Below are 21,703 nucleotides of genomic sequence, written 5' to 3'. Positions count from 1 at the left end.
TCATATTACTAAAATAACTGAATGCTGCTCTTCCATTAGGAATTCTCAACAGATAGCAAAGCTAGCACTGGCATCCTCAACCATCATCCCCATCTCTCCTTACCACCCCTGCCCTGCCAACTGCCACCACAATCCTATATAAGACTGAGCAAAGGAAAGAAGAAAAAAGTAAGAGTTATATGGTGAGAATCTCCCTGAAGCCAAATGTATGTTGGGAAGAGAGGTAGAGTGTTGGATCCAAGAGAAAGAACCTTGCCAAATATAGGTGAGGAAAACCCAGTTTATGTTTACATTACACTCCATCAAATTAACTTCACAACTCAAGAAACATTGACTTAGCCTTTACTACAGCACTGTGCTAATTCCTGAGAATAAAAGTGGAAAACATAGGAACTCAGACAAGGGGAGAGACAGACTAATAAATAAAACAATTACAACACAGTGTGGGAAAGGGCATGGACGAGGCAGTGGGAAACACAAAGGAAAAAAGACCTAATACCCGCTCTCTTAGGTGGGGTCAAAGAAGGCTTCCTGGAAACGTTACTCAAATATACCTTGAAGAGCAAAAGCTGAATTATCAGAGAGCTTTTTGTACACATAACACTTGTATGAATAAATAAAAGAGATGGAGGAAGTTTTCTGTGTTGGGCAGCCTCTCCTTTTTAATTACAGAATCTGAATTTTGTTCTGAAAAAAAAAGAAATTCTTGGAAGAGTTAAGCAGAGGAACCACATGGTGATGTATGCAATTGAAATAGATCACTGTAGCAGCACTTTCTAATATGGAATTAAGGGGCTGCTCACCAAAAGGAAGGAGATCAATTAGGAAGATAAATCAATGATCAAGGCAGTAAGTGATAAGGAACCGAACTCATGTATGTAGTGGCTGACCTTGAGGCTGACGTGGAGGAAGGCATTGGTATGACAGGTATTAAGGAAGCATCCTTGGAAAGTTGTAGGTTGGAGAAAAGGGAAAAAAAGAGTAATTCTACAATAGCCCTAATTTTCTTGATCGGAAGCTTCTCTGTAGTATCTAACAGCCATTAGCTGGAAAGGATTTCCTATCACTTCTTGTTCAGAGGGAGAGGTATGAATTTGTTGTGGCATTATCATAGTTTGGTGGGAGAGACATTTGTTTTGGAGTGACATTTGTCTACAAATCTTGCTCCAAAATAGACAAGCTGGTGACACTACTCAAATTTCATAACCTCTCCAAGCTTCAGTTTTCTTATGTGTAAAATGGGAATAATGTTTACCTCAGAGAGTCACTGAGAAGATAAAATATGATGATCCATAAAATAATCCATTTGACCCATATTAGACCTTCACAAAATGTTTGCTTTCTCCCCATCATTTTTTCGTGTTATTACTAGCAATATATAGGACAGTGAAATGGGCATGAGGTTATCTAAATGTGTTTTTTAAAAATATCAGAAATAGATATGTGACTCTATGCTTATTTTCTATTTTTTCCAGTGCTCTCTTAGAGGGAAAAAAAAATTTCCCCAACAGACACACTGTTGTTTTAACCATCAGAGACATTTGTAAGTTCCGTTAGTTTTCACTTATTATGCAGAATCGTTAATTTCTTGAATATGTGTCTCTCTCTCTATGGAGAGTATTTACTCCATCAGTACTGAGAATATATAACATACAACTTTTGTTGTGTATTTTAAATTTTATATGAAGACATCAAGTGCACAGAACTTGATACATACTGACACAATCTTCTTTCTTGTCTTGCAGTACAATCTCATCTTCTCATGTTTTGTAGAACAATCTTATATTTCTTGTAGTCACACCCCCTCTTTTTGTCCCCACCCCCAGTCCAATTCACCTTCTGTTTCTGTAAGTACCCATTCTCATGCACCACGTATGTACCTTTCCAATCCATTGTCCAAACGTGTGTGTGTGTGTGTGTGTGTGTGTGTGTGTGTGTGTGTTTAGATGTCCTCAAACAACCCACAGTATTGTCTGGACTATGCATTTTCTTTTTAAAGATTTATTTATTTATTTTTATTTTAGAGAGAGTGAGTGAGTGCAAGCAGGGGGAGGGGCAGAAGGAGAGGGAGAGAAAGAATCTCAAGCAGACTCCCAGCTGAGTCCTGAGCCAGACTTGAAGCTCAATCGCATGACCCCTGAGATCATGGCCTGAGCTCAAATCAAGGGTTCTCACTCAACTCACTGAGCCATCCAGACACCACTGGCATATGCATTTTCAATCCTGTTTTCCATTCTGCCTCCTAAGTCTTTCACACAATTTTATTTTTGAACATACTATTTGATCCATATTTCTTTTTGCAATGTGAATTCATTGCTTTTGACTATGCATGATAAACCAAGATATGTAGATACCACATTTTATGTATCTTTTTTCTGATCGGTAGACATTTATGTTTTTCCTTTGCTATTTCATGCAGCACTGCCATGAATATCTTTGTACACATCTTATTTAGTAAATCTCATACTAAAGTAGTAAGAGAAACAATTACTTATTTAAGAATCTGTCAAGGACAGGCTGGAAAGTTTTGTGGGTTTTTTACCTATCTAATAATTTTTACTAAATCCAGCAAACTGAATAATCAGCAAGGAAGCTTATGAACTTAATTCACAAGAAACAGAACCTCAGTGGAGAAAGGTGTAACAGGGAGTTATACTCCCTTGATAATCCGTATCCCCCTGAAATGAGAGAGATGTTGAGCTTTCTTTTTCCAAAGGAGCACCTACCCCATAAGAGCTTCAAAGCTAGAACTAGAGATTTTATTTTATTCTTTTTTTGCAATTATTAAAGCTATCCATTTATTGAAGAGACTATTTTATTAGTGTTTGTCTCCCCTAGTGGACTGTGAGCTGTGTGAGGGCCTGGACTAGTTCTTGTGCCCCAGTGCTCAACACAGGACAGGCACAAAACAGGTGCTTAGTAACTGTGTGCTGAATTAATAAAATCTGAATAACTGGCAAAAAACTGAGGGTCTCAATTTTCCAGCTACAGCTTCTCCCTCAATAGGCCAGTCCAAAAAGATCCCTTGGGACCCCATTCCCAGAGAAATCATCAATGAACCCACCCCAGTTTAGGTGGGAGGACAAGACAAATTCTCCCCGTCAGTAAATGTTTTGAGTTTTAATGAGATGGACACGAGCGCTCTTCTTTGCTTCTCTCTCTCAGCGGGCTCTGATCTCAGCTTCAGGGTGGGATCAAAAAGTGAGGGAGAGGGATAAATGTGAATGGGACTGAGGGGCCGGGGCTGGGGTCAGAGTAGAGAGCAGAGAGTCTGCTAATCTCACACCCTGAGCTGAGCCAGAAATCGAAGTCCTCGTAGCCTCCAGGGGCCAACATGATGAACAAACACCATGTGTGTGGTCCCTGTCTGCAAATCAGTGTCATAAGGCACCCAAAGTACCTGGGCAAGACTGTGCTGGGCCCTAAGTGCTGGTACCAGAGATTGTAGAATTTCACTGTCCAATAGTCAGAGGCTCCACAGGAATACTGAACACTTGAAATGACCGCAATTGAAGAATTGGACTTTATAATAAAATAAAATAACTTTTATTTAATTTAATTTTAATTTTAAAGCTGACATTTGATTTATCATTGGACCATTTTGTATGTTTGGAACAACCTGGGTATGTGAATCTACTTTGTCAACTTTAATTTCATTTTATCTAAATACAGATCAAGTATTTCCAATGAAATTGAGCCTCCAAAATTAGATCCCTTTAAGTGTAATACACACACCAGCCTGTAAAGAAAAGGGATGGAAAATATATCACTACTAATTTTGTATAATGATTACATGAAATAATACTATTTTGGATATATTGGGTTCAATAAAATATGTTATTAAAAGTATTTCACCTGTTTCTTTTTATTTTTTTAAATGTTACTAGAAAATTTTAAATTGTACATGTGGTTCAAATTATATTTCTATTGGCCATGGTCCTTTAAAAGATATATCATCAAAACAGCTAATTTTGCTGGTGAAAAACTAAGGTTTAAGGGACTTTTCCAAGATAACAGCTGGTCAGAGTCAGGACTAAGTACAAGAACTTGGGACTTCTAGGCCAGGTCTCTTAGAAAAATAACTTGATGGTCAGCTTGCTAATGCTGTGCTAAATCTGAGGGTTTCAGCAAGAAACCTGCTGGATCTTTAGTTTTTTTATACATTAAAAATTCATAGAAGAAGCATCCAATTTATGTTTTGATCATGTTTAATTTTAATTTCGAATGGATGAAGTCCTATAGGAATTTGTATTATGTTAATTTGAGCTAGCTCAACTGACTTGTAAATGCTTTCTTTGCCTTTTGTTTTCTTTGGTAGCAAGTCTTTTTTTTTTTTTTTTAATAAAAAAAAGGACTTTAATTCTTTCTTCCTTTTACCTGGAAATTGAATAACAGCAATTGCTTTGTGTTGGCTGCCTGTTATTGCTATTGTGTAACAGTCTTAAATGGAAGAGTCATATGCTGACAAATATATTGCACTCTTCATAATGTCCAGAATGACTCATACCATATTAAATGACAAAGTTTTCTATTTCTAAGATGCAGTAAAAATATGTACTTTCCCTAAACGTTCATGGTTCCACTCCAGGTAATATCAAATTTGCCACAAGATTACATATAGAAACGCTCTATTAGTTTTCTAATTTGCAAGGTTTCTTTAATCTTCCATTTTATTATTTCTCTTTCCTGCTCTCCTCCCACGAAGAAAACATAGTTGAAACCACACTCGGAGGACTGCTGAGTGTAGCAATTAAGAAAGCAGGATACTAGAAACTGTTTTACTGGTACTTAGACCTAAGAAAACAAGAGAGGTGACAAGGAACTGAAGACTTCTCTGTCGAGAGGCTTTCTCTGAAAAAAAGCTGAGTGACAACCAGAATTTTCGGACTTTCAGATAAAATCCTGGCTTACAGTGTCAATAGTTCTAATATTAATGTGCAAGTTTTTTGTTTTGTTTTGTTTTTTTACAGAGAGAGCACAATTGGTGGAGGAGGGGATGGGCAGAGGGAGAGGGAAAGAGAGAATCTTAAGTAGGCTTCACACCCAGGACGAAGCCTCTCGTGGGTCCCTCTCAGGACTCTGAGCCAAAATCAAGTCAGAGCTTAACCAACTGAGCCACCCAGCTGCCCCAATGTACAATTTTTAATAAGACAAATAAATGCACCCAAACAAAATATTTCGTTAGAGGTCAAGTTGGTAACTTATGCAAGTTGTTGTACACTGACGTCTATAAATGCTTCCTCCGGACATAGTAGGTGTGCCAGGGACATTTAATGGTCCCTGAATGAATGTGCATGTGTTTTCCCGTATTTCCCAGCCCCTTGCAGCGAGTATGGTCACATGACTGGTTCTGTCCAATGGGCTATGAGCATTCCAGGCCATGTCACGTAAGAACTGGGAAGTGAGAGCAACGGTTTGCATTGATTTACATTCACTTAACTCATCTGGAACTACGTTTGAAGAATTTCTTTTTCTTTTTGGTATGATTCTGAGTGAGAGTTGTCCCAAAGAGAAATTCACACAAGATTTAGAAGCCAGAAGTAAAGGATTTTGAAGGATTTTGTCATTAGACAGTGAAAGACTGATAAAAAAGGGCCAGTAGTTTCCAGCTTGTCCTTCCTCTTCTCCTTCCATGTCCATCTCTCCTTCCTGACTGCTGCGAGTAATGACAGACCCAGGCTGCGCTTAGGTACGGAGGCAGGAGCTTTCACACGCTTCACTAACAACTCTCCGCAGCCCTACGTGGCAGCTAGAGAGCCCTGGCTTGCAAATTCCCTTGCAAGCTGCAACTTGTCCACACATGCCAGTGCTTAAGATTGGGTTTCTTCAGTGACTTTTCTCTGATTTTCCAAGTCCAATTTCGGATACTTACTCCCCCCAGCTCCTCTCATAGTCTCCCATAAATATGTAAGGACTCATTCCTGGGTAAGTCGCCTGTTCCACAATACTCAAGTAATGGATTCCTGCCTGATACAGTAATTCTTGAAGTCCACTCGTGCCCTGCCTCCGGCACTGTGGAGGCTTCATGACCCAGCAAGATCACAGCCGTCTGGATTGCTGAATAACCACATGGAGGATAGTTTCTTTTGCGTGTCAGTGAGTCCAACCAACATTTTCCTATACAATAAATTGCTGATTTGTTCAGAAAAAGCACTACAATTTTGGAGTTTATTGTCATAGGATTGCCTAGACTAACTTAAGAAATATAGTCCAGTGTATTAGTGGATTAAAACACAGCTAGCATATAATACAGCATCCTAACCAGTAGTTTAGAAGGGTTTTGTTTCTCATTAATTTAAATTGCTAATTTGAGTTGAGAAAAATGAAATGCCCTGGACGTGAAGCAAACTAGACATATTTCAAAGGTTTGGTAAATTATGTGCACACAGATGTAACCCATGAACCAGTTTTTCCAGGAAACCGACCAAAGGACAAACTACTTGAGGGAAAAGACCATGGCTTACCCATCATCACATCTGAAACACCCAGCATCTTATAAACAAATGTTACAATAAAAGGACACTGCAGAGAAATGGTTCTCCATGAATATACATGAAAACATTGCAATAAAATAGTAGAAAAACATATCCAGCAATATATTAAAGGATAATATATCACAACTAAGTGGAGTGTATCCCAGGATGCAAAGTTATGTTAAGATTCAAAAATCAAGCAATATAATAACTATGTGAATGTGCTAAAACAGGAAAACAACAACAACAGCAACACAAGATCATCTAAATAGATTGAGAAAAGGCATGTAAAAAATTCAACATCCATTCAGGATTAGAGCAAAAACCAAAAAGCCCACTCATCAAACTAGGAATAGAAGCATACCTCTTTAACATATTAAGCGCACGGGAAGATGCTCAATATCTTTAGTTATTAATTAGATGCAAATTAAAAACATAATGAGATACCATTGCGTACCTACTAAAATACCTAAAATTGAACAACAAAAAAGTAATGTGTTGGCAAGGACACAGAACAACTGAAACCCTCACACATTGCTGTGGGAATGCAAAATGGTACAACCTCTTTGGAAAATATTTTGGCAGTTTTTAATAATGTGAAGTGGACACTTATCATATGACCTAGAGATCCTATACTCAAGAGTAATAAAAACACATGCTTACACAAAAGCCTTTATATGGATACATAAAGCAATTTTATTCATAATCTCCAGAATCTGGAAACAACCCAAATGTCCTACAGGTGGTAAATGGATAAACTATTATTGTACATCTATACAATGAAATACTATTCATCAATAAAACTAAACAGACTACTGAGACATACTGCAGCATGGATGTATTATGCTAAGTGGAAAAAGCCTGATTTAAAAGGATACATAGTGTATAATTTCATTATTTTAACATTCTAAAAAAGGAAAATTTAAGGATGGAGAATAAATCAGTTGTCAGGGGTTAAGGCTGAAGGAGACAGTTGTCTACAAAGGGAGAATAGCATGAGGGAATATTTTGGGGTGGTGGAAATGTTCTGCGTCTTGACGTGGGATGAGGTGCTGTGCAATTATCAAAACGCAGGACTAAATACCAAAAAAAATTACTGTATAAAAATTTGAAAGATAAGCTTTAAAGTATTTTTCGAGGGCATTTTAACAAGGCAAAATATTAATATGTGACAAATCTGGGGTGATAACTAAATAGAACTTAATTAAGCTATTCTCTATGGCCTCCAAATAAAAAACTAAATTTTACCGTATGAAGTCAGAATAGTGGTCACTGAGGGAACTAACAAGTGGGTCTTTGGGGGCGCTGACTTTGTGCGCATGCTTTATGAAAATTAATTGAGTTGCAGAGTTGAGATCTATATTTGTTATACTTCAATAAAAGTTTTACACAAAATAAAAACGAGGATGACAATATTTGTGTTATTTTTAACTAAATTATTTTTTTAGCTGTAGGAGGTATAACTCTTAAATTATCCAATTTAACCATATTTAAAACACACAATACATGTGACCTGGAGCAAATAATGTCATCATCCTCACAAAGTTTAATAATTGGTCTACTTCTTATTTAAACTCCTTCCCATTCTGAGTATCAGTAATTAGTGTACAACCATACCATCTCATCTAAGTGTCAGTGATTATAAATTCATTTGTAAAAACATATTTAGTATACCTCTAATAGCTAGTTTCCTTAATCCTCTAAATTTCACCAGCAAGAATTATGGAAGAAAAAAAGATATGTTTAAATTTTGTATTAAAAAGTATTTTAGGACGCCTGGGTGGCTCTGTCGGATAAGCATCTGCCTTCGGCTCAGGTCATGATTCCAGGGTCCCGGGATCGAGCCCGGCATCCAGCTCCCTGCTCAGAGAGGAGCCTGCTTCTCCCTCTGCCTGCCACTCTTCCTGCTTGTGCTCTCTCTCTCTCTGACAAATAAATAAACAAAATCTTTTTTTTAAGTATTTTAACTAACTAAAACTTATATTTTTTAATTTTCACATTTTTTATTTAATTTGCACTATGTGTATTTTTTATTCCTACAGTTTTTCATGCTAAGAATTGTGAAACTGGATTAACAAATCCCTCAGGAATAATACTTATTTTTGTCTGTTTTATGAACAGCACACATAATTCTGGAAGATTTTAGGAAATTCCTGTTCTCCTTGCCCTGGATGTCAGCAGTGGCTAAGATGATACATCTTTCACTTAGGTACCTGCCTCTTAAGGATGGATTGGGGCATGAGGTAAATGGGCATAGAGGAAGAAGCAAATGATAAAGAGATTTTGCAGAACATTTTATGGACTACTTCAAATCTAACAAAAGAGATTCTATAACTCTTTCAACAGGTGGCATCTTTCAATGCTTGAGGGTTGGTGAGAACCAGCAGAATCATACTGAATGTAGCTGATGGCCTGATGTAACTCTTCAAATTTTATTGAGGTCAATATTGTCATGATTCCCTTACTCGTATACTGTGAATGGAGGCAATATGGTATGAAAAGAAACTCGGGCTCCAGGGTCAGGCTTGAGATTTGAATCAGGCTCCGCTACTTAGTAGCAAAGCAACCTGTCCCCAGAGTCAGATGCCTCATGAGAGATAAATAATACCCACATAATAACTTAAATGCCGACAGAATGAAATATAATTTGCATACAAGAGCACATCTGACTCACAGTCCTCAATGAATACTAATTCATTTTCTTTACTCCTTTCCTGACATAAGCAGACTGTAGTTCTAGATAAAATATTGGCTAATATTGATAATTTTTAAATTTGATTTGAAAAATAAATGAAGATAAATCAATTGAAACAGATGTCACCCACCAGGGATATTTTTAAATTACAAGGAAAAACTGAGAACGTGTTTCATCAGGATCAAAACCCCACATTAAAGGCTAAAGGAAGAATCTATCAGGTTACAAGTCAATCAACCTTATATTTCACATCTACCAAAAAGAATTAGACAAGCACTTTTAAAAAGTATTAACACTATAGTCTCAAGTATGCAAAACAAATCTCATATGCACACACAAACATGCATACATTTATGTAAAATGTACTTTCTAATAAAAGTAAAAAGTCTGGAAAGACATGCATGAAATATCAATTGCAGTTATCTCTGGACAGTGGGATATTAGAGGATTTTTCTTTTTTATAATTAACCTCATTTAGCCCATTTCATACACTCATAACTTTAAGAATCAGAGAAGACCTGAAATAGCTTAGAAATAGATTTCCAATTTCAGCCTGCCTTTTTTGACTTGAATTCTTGATAGCCTGTTACGATGAGGGCTAAAAATGTGACCCTGAAAGAGAATGTGGGGAAAAGAGACTGTTTTTTCCTAAGGAATAGACAACTTAAAGTCAGTTTTTCCTTAAAGTGTTTCTTTCCTGCTTCAAAACACGTATCAAGATGAAAATTCCTTTTTAGTGCAGTAGGATAGCAAACTTCCAGTTCCGTTCTTATACAAAAGGCACACCAGTGTGAGGATGGAGTGAGAACAGACTCCGGAGTCCATCAGATGAAGATTGTGCAAAGACACATGGGAGGCCAATATAGAAGTGCAGAGAGGCTTAATGTGCAAAACACCATGTCAGCAAAGCTCATAAACACCGCAGGTCCATCAAATTAGAAAGTGAGAACAACCAGTGATCATTCAGCTTATTGACCCTGAGCCTGACGTTTCCTGAGAATTTAAACCCCTAATATCTAGGAGAAAGTGCAGCTGTGAATGCAAATACACAGCGCAGCAAAAAAGGAGATTATAAAAGCTCCGAACTAGAAAACTTTTGGAAGCCAAGAAGAGAATATTCAACAGTAGAATCCACAGAAGTCATGACAACAATAGTAAATTATGAAGGAAGTGTTTATGAATTATGTATAGATTTAGTATTTACATTACAAAGGGGAAGATTAATCCAATTCCACCACTCTGAAATAATCATTTTCTTCCTTTCATTCCTGTGTGCATGTGTAAAGAATGATATTTTTTTAATTTTATTTTTTTGTCGTCAAGGATTTTAAACCTCAGTGACTAAATACAAGGTTTCTGGTTTGTTTTCCATATAGGATTGTTTGCTCATTCCTGGGAACGAGCTTTGCACAATGAGTGGAGTCACTTTATAGTTCCCTGTGTGCTTGGTTTGGTGTTGGCTGGAGCTAAGAGGTGCCTGCCCTCTCAAAGACTGTGCTGTAGGCTGCATTTTTAAAGGCAGCGTTGCAGATCTTAGGTGGGACTGTGAATGGGGCTGTTTTTTTAATATTTATATCTAAATACTGAGCTCATGATAACTCCCAGTAGCCTAGCAAATTGCCTGTAGCTCTCACTGTTCATGTGCACAGGCCTAATAAGAGTATTGGATAAGCCTGATCTTTCTACTGGCAGACCAAGGACATTCTGCCAAAACACATGGTAGCTGGGTGTAGAATGGAGGTCAAGAAGACTACATTCTGGCCTGAACTCTCGGGTTTTCTTTTCCCTATCTGGGGAAGAAGAGGTTGGCATAGAGGAAATGAAAGTGCATGCCAACCCCAAGTGCTATGATTTCACTTCAGTCTCTGGATCTAGACATGAGTAAAATGCATGTACTTTGCATCTTACTGTTATGCCAAAGCCCACACTCTATCAGCTGAATTGGAAAGGAATGATCATGGAGGGAATCAGGTGCCAGTCTGTACTAACCCCTGGGCAAAAATAACAATGAAAATAAAATGCAATACCAATAATAACTTTCGGTTTGCATTCTGTGAATCAAATCTTCTTCTTTTTTTTTTCATCAGGTAATATGAGACTGATATGACACAGTTTGGTCATATATTACTGTAATCATTATAATAAACTGCAAAAGGTAGTCTAATAACATTAAACCATTTAAGAAAACAATTCAATGAAGAAAGATAAGCGTGTATTTAATCCAGCAGAAAATCTACAGAGTATAATATGATAATATGACTAATTTATTCTTTAAAATTAAAATAGCTTCAAGGTACTTATTAGTCCATAGGAAATTGAGCTGAACTTTATAAATTGTATTGAATTTAAAACAAATCATTGACTATTTTTTTATTGAGGTATAATTGACATATAAATTATGTTAGTTTCAAGTGTACGATATAATGATTTGATATTTGTAAACATTTCAAAACGATCACTATAATAAGTTTAATTAACATCCATCACCATATAATTACAAAACCTTTTTTCTTTTTTTTTTTTTAAAGATTTACTTATTTATTTGACACAGAGAGAGACAGCCAGAGAGAGAGGGAACACAGCCAGGGGGAGTTGGAGAGGAAGAAGCAGGCTCCCAGCGGAGGAGCCCGATGTGGGGCTCGATCCCATAACGCTGGGATCACACCCTGAGCCCAAGGCAGACGCTTAGCGACTGAGCCACCCAGGCACTCCTACAAAACCTTTTTTCTAAAGAGAACTTTTAAGATCTACTCACTTAGCATCTTTCAAATATGCAATATGATATTATTAACTATAGTCACCATGCTGTACATTAGATCCTATAACAACATTTTATAATGAAAAATTTGTACCCTTTGACCCCTTTCACCTATTTTGCCATCTCCCATCTCTCTCACCTCAAACAACCACCAATCTGTTCTTTATAACCATAAGCTTGGTTTTGTTTGGTTTGGTTTTAGTTTTTTCATTTTCTGATTTTTTTTGTTTTAGATTATACATATAAGTAAAATCAGATGCTGTTTGTCATTTTCTGAGTTATCACACTTACCATGCCTCAAGATCCATCCATGCTGTTATAAATGGCAAGATTTCACCTTCTTTTGTGGCTGAATAATATTCCATAGTGTATACACACACACACACACACACACACACACACACACACTACATTAACTTTATCCGCTCACCTATCAATGACCACTTAGGTTGTTTCTATGCCTTGGCCATTGTAAATAATGCTGTAATGAACATGGGGGTGCAGATATCTTTTCAAATTAGTGTTTTCGTTTTCTTCAGATAAATACCCAGAAATGGAATTTCTGGATCATATGGTAGTTTTATTTTAAATGTTTTGAGGAATCTCCATACTGTTTTCCATGGTGGTTACATCAATTTACATTCTCACTAACAGTGCACAAGTGTTCCCTTCTCTCCACATCCTCACCAACACTTGTTTTTACTTGTCTTTTTGATAGTAGCCATTCTAACTGATGTGAGGTGATATCTCATTGTGGTTTTGATTTGTATTTCCTTGATGCTTTGTAATGTTGAGCATCTTTTCATGGATCTGTTGGCTAAAAAGGTCTATTCAAATCCCCCATTTGTTATTCAGGCTTTTTTTTGGCTATCGCGTGGTATGAGTTTTTTATATGCTGGATATTAACCCCTTACCAAATATATGATTTCTAAATATTTTCTTTCATTCAGTAGGTTGTCTTTTCATTTTGTTGATGGTTGTACATTTACTTAATTTTAAATTATAAGGTTGCGTATTTTTCATAATTATTTGTGATTTATACTGTTGTAAGAACTGCTTGGCATAGTTCCAATTTATAATTTCATGGTGTTTTTGACACTTTATATGAGTATTTTAACCATTTATTTTCAATTAAAAACCTCAGAAGCACCAATCAATGGAGCCTAATAAGTGCAGTTAGGAAGGTGGCAGTCCTGATGTCATTGATTAAGAAATTAATAACCTTCTGTTGATATTCTCTGGTGGTTTCAAGGAATACCAGAGTCTTAGATTTGATGAAATACAGTTTATTGTAAGAATAATACATGCATATTGAAAAAATTAAAGTGTAAGACTTGAAAACATAAAAATGTCCCTGACTCCCTGTCCCAACCCCCAAGGACTTCATAAATTATATATATAAACACATACATATATTCCATTGTTTTACACATTTTTATATATATTTATGTTTTCTTATATAAATTGCCTTGTTTTCCGCCTAACGCTATTTTTTAATTTTTTATTTTAATTCCAGTTTGTTAACACGTAGTGTAATGTTAGTCTCAGGTGGACAATAGTGAGTCAACACTGTCATACAACACCTGACGCTCATCACAAGTGCCCTCCTCAATCCTCATCACCTGTTTCACCCATCCCCCCCGCTCCCCTCTGATAACCCCCACATAGTTCTTTATAATTAAGAGTCTGTCACTTGGTTTGCCTCTCTGTCTTTTTTTCCCTTTGTTCTTTTGTTTTGCTTCTTAAATTCCACATATGAGTGAAATCATATGGTATTTGTCTTTCTCTGACTTATTTCACTTAGCATAATACTCTCTAGCTCCATCCATGTCATTGCAATAGCAAGATTTCATTCATTTTTATGGCTAATATTCCATCATATACATATATCACATCTTTATCAGTCAATGGACACGTGGTCTGTTTCCATAATTTGGCTGTTGTAGATAATGCTGCTATAAACATCGGGGTGCATGTTTTCCTTTGAATTTGTATTTTGGATGGGATCTGTTTAGCATTATCTACTGAAATCTAACATGTACTTACATCTCTAGAACATAGCTGCTTATCTTGTCTTTAACAGGAATGTTGAAATGAGTCTTCTTTTTTGTATGTATGCCTCTTGGCACACATGTAATAATATTTCCGTAAGATAATTGCTTAGAGCTGCAAGCTCTGGGTCAGTGGATGATGTGTGCATGTGAAGTTGCAATAGATAATGCTACACTGACCCTCTCCAATGAATATCAACTATTTTACATTTTACTCAATATTGGCAAGGGTGTTCCTGTTTCCCATACTGTTGAAACCCTTGAATTTCAGAGAGAAAGAAAGGGAAACCATCTAAATATGTAACACTCTGAATGACTTGGGTAAAGTGAACACAGACTCTTTTACCAAACTCTTAAATAATTAGATAAGAATTAGCTCTGAAATCTAAGGGACAAAGATATGGGCCAATAAAAACACATTCTGCTTCAAACAATGTATAAATTTGGGGAGCTCATTATCTTCAAAAGGCAGCATTGTCAGAGAATATAATTTAATTCTAAGTAGGTTTGAGGAGAATAAATCTTACAGAAAACTTAAAAAATGGATTTGAGGGGAAACATATGAATAATGACTTTCATGGCATCTGAGAGAAACTGGATCATACCCAATCTTTGAGGAGGGACTCTGAGAAGATGATTTTGACATTCTTTGGTGTGTTCTTCCACAGGGCTATATAAGAAACAGAATATTGTCCTACATGCCTGACCTCATGTTCAGATCTTCAGCATGCTCCATGATTAATTACACAATTCACCAAGATAACTGGCAACATTTAATGATTTTTAGTTTGTCAAAATAAGTAAAATGTCATGAAAGCATAACATTAAAATTCATATTGTTGACATGGCTGGTAAATGGAAAACAGTTAAATCTCATCCTCTACTGACTTTTTTATTGCCTAATTCCTCACTTTTGTTTGGTTTTTCTAAAAACAAGTATGATGGTTCTGAGACTGAAGAATCCCTTTTTCCATAGCTGATGCCATCACTGATGATTCATTGGAGATTATCTTCTTCCAAGTTCTTCCCTTAGACACAAATCCTTTTCACTTTGGTGTGTGGCCTTCCTTTCATTTTCTGGAGGCCGATTAGGCTAACCCATTATGACAAACAGAATCTTCTTAGCCCCAGCTTCCTGGCTCCCTTTTTCCTCTAAGTGGGAATGACCGGGCCTTCGAAAGCATATTGAAGAATAACTTGAGAGCCAAAATACACTTTTTCCTAGGATTTGGAAGCTAATACTGCTAATCAGTCTATTTTAGCTCTTATGATAAAACAAGAAAATGAAATAGAAAATATACAGATTAGAAAGAAAAAGACTCCTGGAACTAGTAAGTGATTATAGCAAAGTTTCCAGGGTACAGGTTCAATTATAATAGTCAATTATTTTCTTATATAACATCAGTGAATAAGTAGAATTTGACATTAAACACATTACTATTTACATTAGCACCCCAAAAATGAAATATTTAGTTATAAATCTAACAAAATATGCACAATATCTATATGACGAAACCTACAAAACTCTGATGAAAGAAATCAAAGAACTAAGTAGATGGAAAGATATTCCATGTTCATAGGTAGTAAGACTTAAAGTGGTCATGTTAGTCCTCTCAACTTGATTTATACATTCAACACAATTCAAATCAAAATGTTAGCAAGTTATTTTGTGGATATTGACAAATTGATTTCAAAGTTTATATGGAGAGGCAAAAGACTCAGAATAGCTAATTCAATATTGAAGAATGAAGTTGGGCAACTGACACTACCCAACGTCAATATTTACTACAAAGGTATAGTAATCAAGACACTATGATGTTATCAAAAACATTCAATGGAACATAATAGAGAGCCCAGAAATGGACCCACACAAATATAATCTGCTGATCTTCGATAAAGGAGAAATGCAATGCAATGGAGGAAAGATAGACTTTTCAATAAATAGTTCTGAAACAACTAGATATCCACATACAAGAAAGTGGATCTAAACATAGATCTCACATTTCTCACAAAAATTAAATCAAAATGGATGTTAGACCTAAATATAAAATGCAAAGCTATAAAACTCCTAGAAGATAACATGAGGAAAATATCTCAATGACCTTGGGTGTGGTGATAACTTTTTTAGATAAAGCACTAAACACACAGACCATGAAAGAAGAATTGATTAGCTGGATTTCATTAGGATTAAAAACTTCTGCTCTGTGAAAGACAATGTCAAGAGAATGAGTAGACAAGCTACAAACTGAGAGAAAATATTTGCAAAAGACTCATCTGATAAAAGACTGTACCTAAAACACACAAAAAACTCAACACTCAACAATAAGAAAATGAAAAACCTAGCTAAAATGTGGACAAAAGACCTTACTAAAGAAAATAAACTAAAGCCAAATAAACATGAAAATATGTTCAATATCATATGTCATTAGAAAATAACAAGCGAAGGGGCGCCTGTCAGTTAAGCATCTGCCTTCGACTCAGGTCATGATTCCTGGGTCCTGGGATTGAGCCCCACATTGGGCTCCCTCCTAAGCAGGGAGCCTACTTCTCCCTCTCCCTCTGTCCTCCCCCCCACACACTCTCTCGTTTGTGCTCTGTGTCTCAAATAAATAAATAAAATCTTTAAAAAAAGTTACATGCTAAAGCAACAATGAAATACCATTACACACCTATTAGAATGACCAAAATCTGAAAAACTGAGAAAGCCAAATGCTGACAAGGATGAGTAGCAACAGGAATTTTAATTCATTGGTGGTTGTATGCAAAACAGCACACCCACTTTGGAAGATGGTTTGGCAGTTTCTTACAAAATTATACAGACTCTTACCTGATCATGCTCATTGATATTTACCCAAAGAAGTTGAGAACTTATATCCACACAAAACCTGCACATGGATGTTTATAGCAGCTTCTTTAAAAGATTTTATTTATTTATTTATTTATTTATTTATTTATTTATTTGAGAGAGAGAGAGAGAGAGAGAAGGAAAGCACAGAGGGAGAGTGACAGGGAGCAGACTCCCCACTGAGCAGAAAGCCATGACCTGAGCTGAAGGCAGATGCTTAACCTACTGAGCCACCCAGGCGCCCCCATAGCAGTTTTATTAATAATTTTCAAAATTTGGGAGCAATTAAGATGTCCTATTGATATAAAAAGACAAGTGTTTGTCAGGGAATATGGGCAAGGAGGGATAAATAAGCAAAGCACCGAAAATTTTAGGGCAGTGAACTATTCTTTATGATACTACAATGGTGGAAACATGTCATTATACATCAGTTAAAACCCACAGACTGTCCATCATCAAGAGCGTAACCTCACGCAAACGATCAACATAATGGTATGTGATTGGAGGTTCATCGATGATAACTAGTGTTCCGGTCTGGTGGGGAAATATTGATACTGGGTGAGGTTGTGCCTGTGTAGGGACAGGGTTATATGAGGTTATCTGTTCTTTTCACTCAATTTTGCTTTCAACCTAAAACTGCTCTAAAAACTGAATCTATTAAAAAATTTTTAAATAAAACTAAAGGAAGAATAATGCGCTCTTCTTTCTTGCTATAACGCCATCTGGATAACATTTTCATTTTGTACCCCGGGGCTTTTCATCCCAGCTATGGCATCTCGGTGCCAAATCACCAAAACAAACAAAGCAAAACAAAACAAAAACTCTTCTAAGTCAACACACGCACATACTCCACCGCTACCACCATTACCATCAGTAACAAACTAACAAAATGCCACAATCATGAAGTTAAAGAGTTAAAAAATGCAATTGCTTGAAGCAATAAAAGATGTTTATGGTATCATCACTTTAATGTTTTGTTAGAAGAAACATTCAGTGACAGTTATTTTTAGTTAAAAAATTGTATTTTTGTAGAAATGTCTTATTTGCATCCAAAATTTCAAGGATCAGTGTCAATTGAGCCAATAGTTATTAATCATGGGTCTGCAGATTTTTTTCGTAAAGTACCGATACTTAATATTTCTGACTTTATGGCAGTAAGATCCCTGTCACGCTCACTTCTGCTTTTGTAGAATGAAAGCCCCCAGACATGAGTAAATGAATGGACATGGCAGTGTTAAAATAAGCTCTTATTTACAGAAACAGATGGCAGGCCTATTTACCAGGAGGCTGAAGTTTGTGAAACCCTGATTTATAAAGCAAACACTTAGCTAGAACTGCTTTTCCAGTGTGTTATGGCTACTCATGGAAGAAAATATTAATAACGCTAATCCCATTGAATTTTTTTTCTCAAGGGAAGGCAACGCTCTAATGTCAAGCTCTAAAATTTCATAGCATTCTGTTTTTAAGATTCCTTAGTTATGGTAGTTAATTTCACCATACCTAAAATTCACCTTTTTGTTGATTTATATAAATCAAATTATATTTTTAAATACCACTAAAGCTCATACTGAAAAGAACACTGGTATGAATACTCACGGAATGTGGAATCTCCCAACCAGTGAGGAGTTTCTCCACCAGAATATGAGCTATGAGTGTATGTACCCATGTACTGTTCCTTCCTTCTTATTACAGATCACCTGTCAGTGCTCCAAAGGTTAATCTCTCTACCCACCAAAACACCAGAGCCCCCCCTCCTGTCTGCCCAAGAACATGTCTCCAGATAGTCTCTGCCTTTTCTCCTTTATTGTTCTTAATTTTATCCTCTCTATTGAAACACTTCCATCAGTGTACTTGCATGCTACTTTTGTCTTTAAAAACAAACAAACAAAAAAAACCAAAATCTCTTCACCCCACTTTTCAACTGCTATGGCCCATGCCTGCTCTCCTACAGAGAACTGTCTGTGTCCATACTGCCTCTAGATGCTTCCTACCCCTAAAACTGTTTTTGTCATGTCCACCAATTCTCTCATGATGTTAAATTCAAAGGTTGATTTTTAATACCATTGTATTTGACTTCTCCAAAGAATTTGACATAGTAAACCACCCCTTTTTTCTGGAAATACTTTCTTCACTTGGCTTCAAGCTCATCACCCACTTGCACTTTCCTCCTACCTACCAGCCCCTCCTTCTTAGCCTCCTTCGTGGCCCCTCCTTTCCTGTACATCTTCACGCAGAAGTGCCTGGACTCTGTCCTTAAACCTCTCCTATCTATCTAATCCCACTCCCTGGGTGATCTTTTTCAGTTTCTTGATCTTATATGCCATTTCTACCTTCAGCTTATTTCCGGAATCCAGCTGCTTCCTACCGCCTCCATTACCACCCCTTGTCAGATCCACTATCCTCTCTTGTCTGAATTGGTGCACTATCCTCCCCCAAAGTCTCTTTTTGCTGCTTCTTCACCTCCTTCTCCTCCTTCTAGGCTTTCCTTAAGTGTTGTCATCATAGTGATCCTGTCTTGTCCACCCCATTTAAAATAACAAGACACCCATCCATCCCCCAGCACGGCACTATTACCCTTACCCATTCTTAGGCTTCTTCCTAGCAATTTTCAGAATTCAATGTAATTTTCAGTGATATTCTAACTAGTATATAATTTGCTTTAAAATTACATTTATTGTCTGTGTCCTCTCTCAAAATATAAGCTCCATCACAGCATTGATTTTTATGCTCCTATCTATGGACAAGATATGTCCTCAATCAGACAATAGTAGGTTCTCAATAAATGTTTTTGAATGAATAAATTTTGAAAATGTTTTGTATGCAAAGATACACTAAAAATTTATAGTCTAAAAATAAAGGCCCTCCAAATTATTTTATATAACTTCTTATCTCACTCATTATACACATACACACACATCTTGTATCTATATTTATAATAGTTTTTATATATTAAAAATTAATTTGTATAGTCATATAATTATACAGAAGTATATAATAAATTTGCATACATACAAAATAGATATATAAAATATCTATTTATATAATATATAGCTACATACTGCATATTTGTATATAATTTATTATACTATAATCTATTATAATATATATACAATGCATGAGATAAGCAGGTAAATAAAATATTCTGTGTGCATACTGTATTTTGAGACTATTAATTTGGTAGGCCAGGTGTGCTGCACAAACAAGTCACCCTCAAAATCTCAGTGGCTTCACACCACAGAGGATCTTTCTTAGTCTTGCAAATGTATACACCATGAGTCTGCAAGGAAGCTCATGCCACATTGTCGCTGAGGCACCCTAGTTGATCTGAAGCTCTCCAGAATGTCCCCGGTCACTGTGATAAGGAAAGAGACAAATAGAGCTTTGCAAACTGCTTTTCCATACTCTAATGCAGAAATCAGTTCTGACCACGGGACAATTGCCAGGGTTGCTAATATGGGCCTGACTCATTGCAAGATTGCCAAGAAGCAGATGGAGTGTTTGTGAGTACTGCTATCTCTAACACAACACCTCACCATAATACTTCGGTTTACTATATCATAATGGCAAGATATGATGAGCTGTGCGATCTTCTGAAGCCTCTTTAGAGCCTAGGATATACTGCCTAATTTATGACACCAAGATTTCAATTCAATTCCAGTTTGAACAAGTTCCAAAATGAGAACAATTCAGAACATATAGTGAGCATATGACCAATTAACCAATGTAGCATAGATGGTCTAATCTTTGACATTCTTTATGTTTGACTTGAATATCTACAGTGTTTCAACCACTTTATATACATTGTCTAGTTTAACATTATTTTAGTAGTGATTGTTGGAAGACATCGTTTGACCAAAGACGAAGTTAAAGTTCCAAGAAGTTAAGTGACTCATAGCTCAAAATCACACAACTAATACTTTCCAGAGCTAGTATTCAAACCAAACCTGGCTGATTCCAAAACCAGTATCTTCAACCACCTGTCTACACTGAAAACTGAAATAGTCAGGTGGCACGCCTTATAATTGTTTGGGCCATACAGAGTGACACTACAGATAAAAGCAGTACTTTAATGCCAATATTTAGTAAATTTGGAAATTCAAATGAAATGATTTCCCTGGATTGTTCAGTAATAATTATTAACCACAATGAAGTAAGCTAACCCCTTTCTTAATATAATAAAAAGAAGAAAAAAAGAATTATTCCCTCACTTTCCAAATTGCAAATTAGCTAATAAGCTAGATTTTCAAAAACAAAATAGTCTTCTAATACCACACCTGCCCCTGGACACGATTAGTTCAACTTCCCCCATTAATTAACGGACACCTTCTTCCTCCTATTGTAACAAATCCTGGATTCAAGTCCACCTTCTAAACTTGCATTTTCGAGTCCCTGTTGAAATGTACCTATTTCCCGAGGGCACAGCTTCCTAGCGTTGAACAGGAAACATAACAGCACTTCTCTCCATCTGTTCCTGCTCCCTTCTGTGGTCTACCATATTTCTTCTCTACCACGTTTAGGAATCCCTCAGGTGGTTATACCTGAGCGCCATCTGCTACCCAGCACCTCCTGCTGTCAAGCCCCTGGGGCCTTCCTAACCCAGAAATGACCTAGATCTGAGGGGCTGGCAAAAGTTATCTTCTCTTAACGGCTCTGCCAGAAAGATGCTTAAAGTTGATAGGTGTCCTCTAAAATGCCTGAGCTAGGTTCCAGCAGTGCTGAGAACTCCTTGTGGAATACCTCCCTTCCTGAGTTCTGTACTGTTATTCTGCCCTGCCCGACTCCTTAAAACGGACAGCCGGTATTGGTTTGTCTTTGGACCTGCATGCTAGCCTGGAAGAATCTTGTTTAAACCCACTGCACCCTTCTAACAAAACCCCATCC

Source organism: Ailuropoda melanoleuca, chromosome 9 (genome assembly GCF_002007445.2).
Source record: "Ailuropoda melanoleuca isolate Jingjing chromosome 9, ASM200744v2, whole genome shotgun sequence".
Lineage (NCBI taxonomy): Eukaryota > Metazoa > Chordata > Mammalia > Carnivora > Ursidae > Ailuropoda > Ailuropoda melanoleuca.
The sequence above is the reverse complement of the archived record's forward strand: the minus strand, read 5'-3'. Positions refer to the sequence as shown.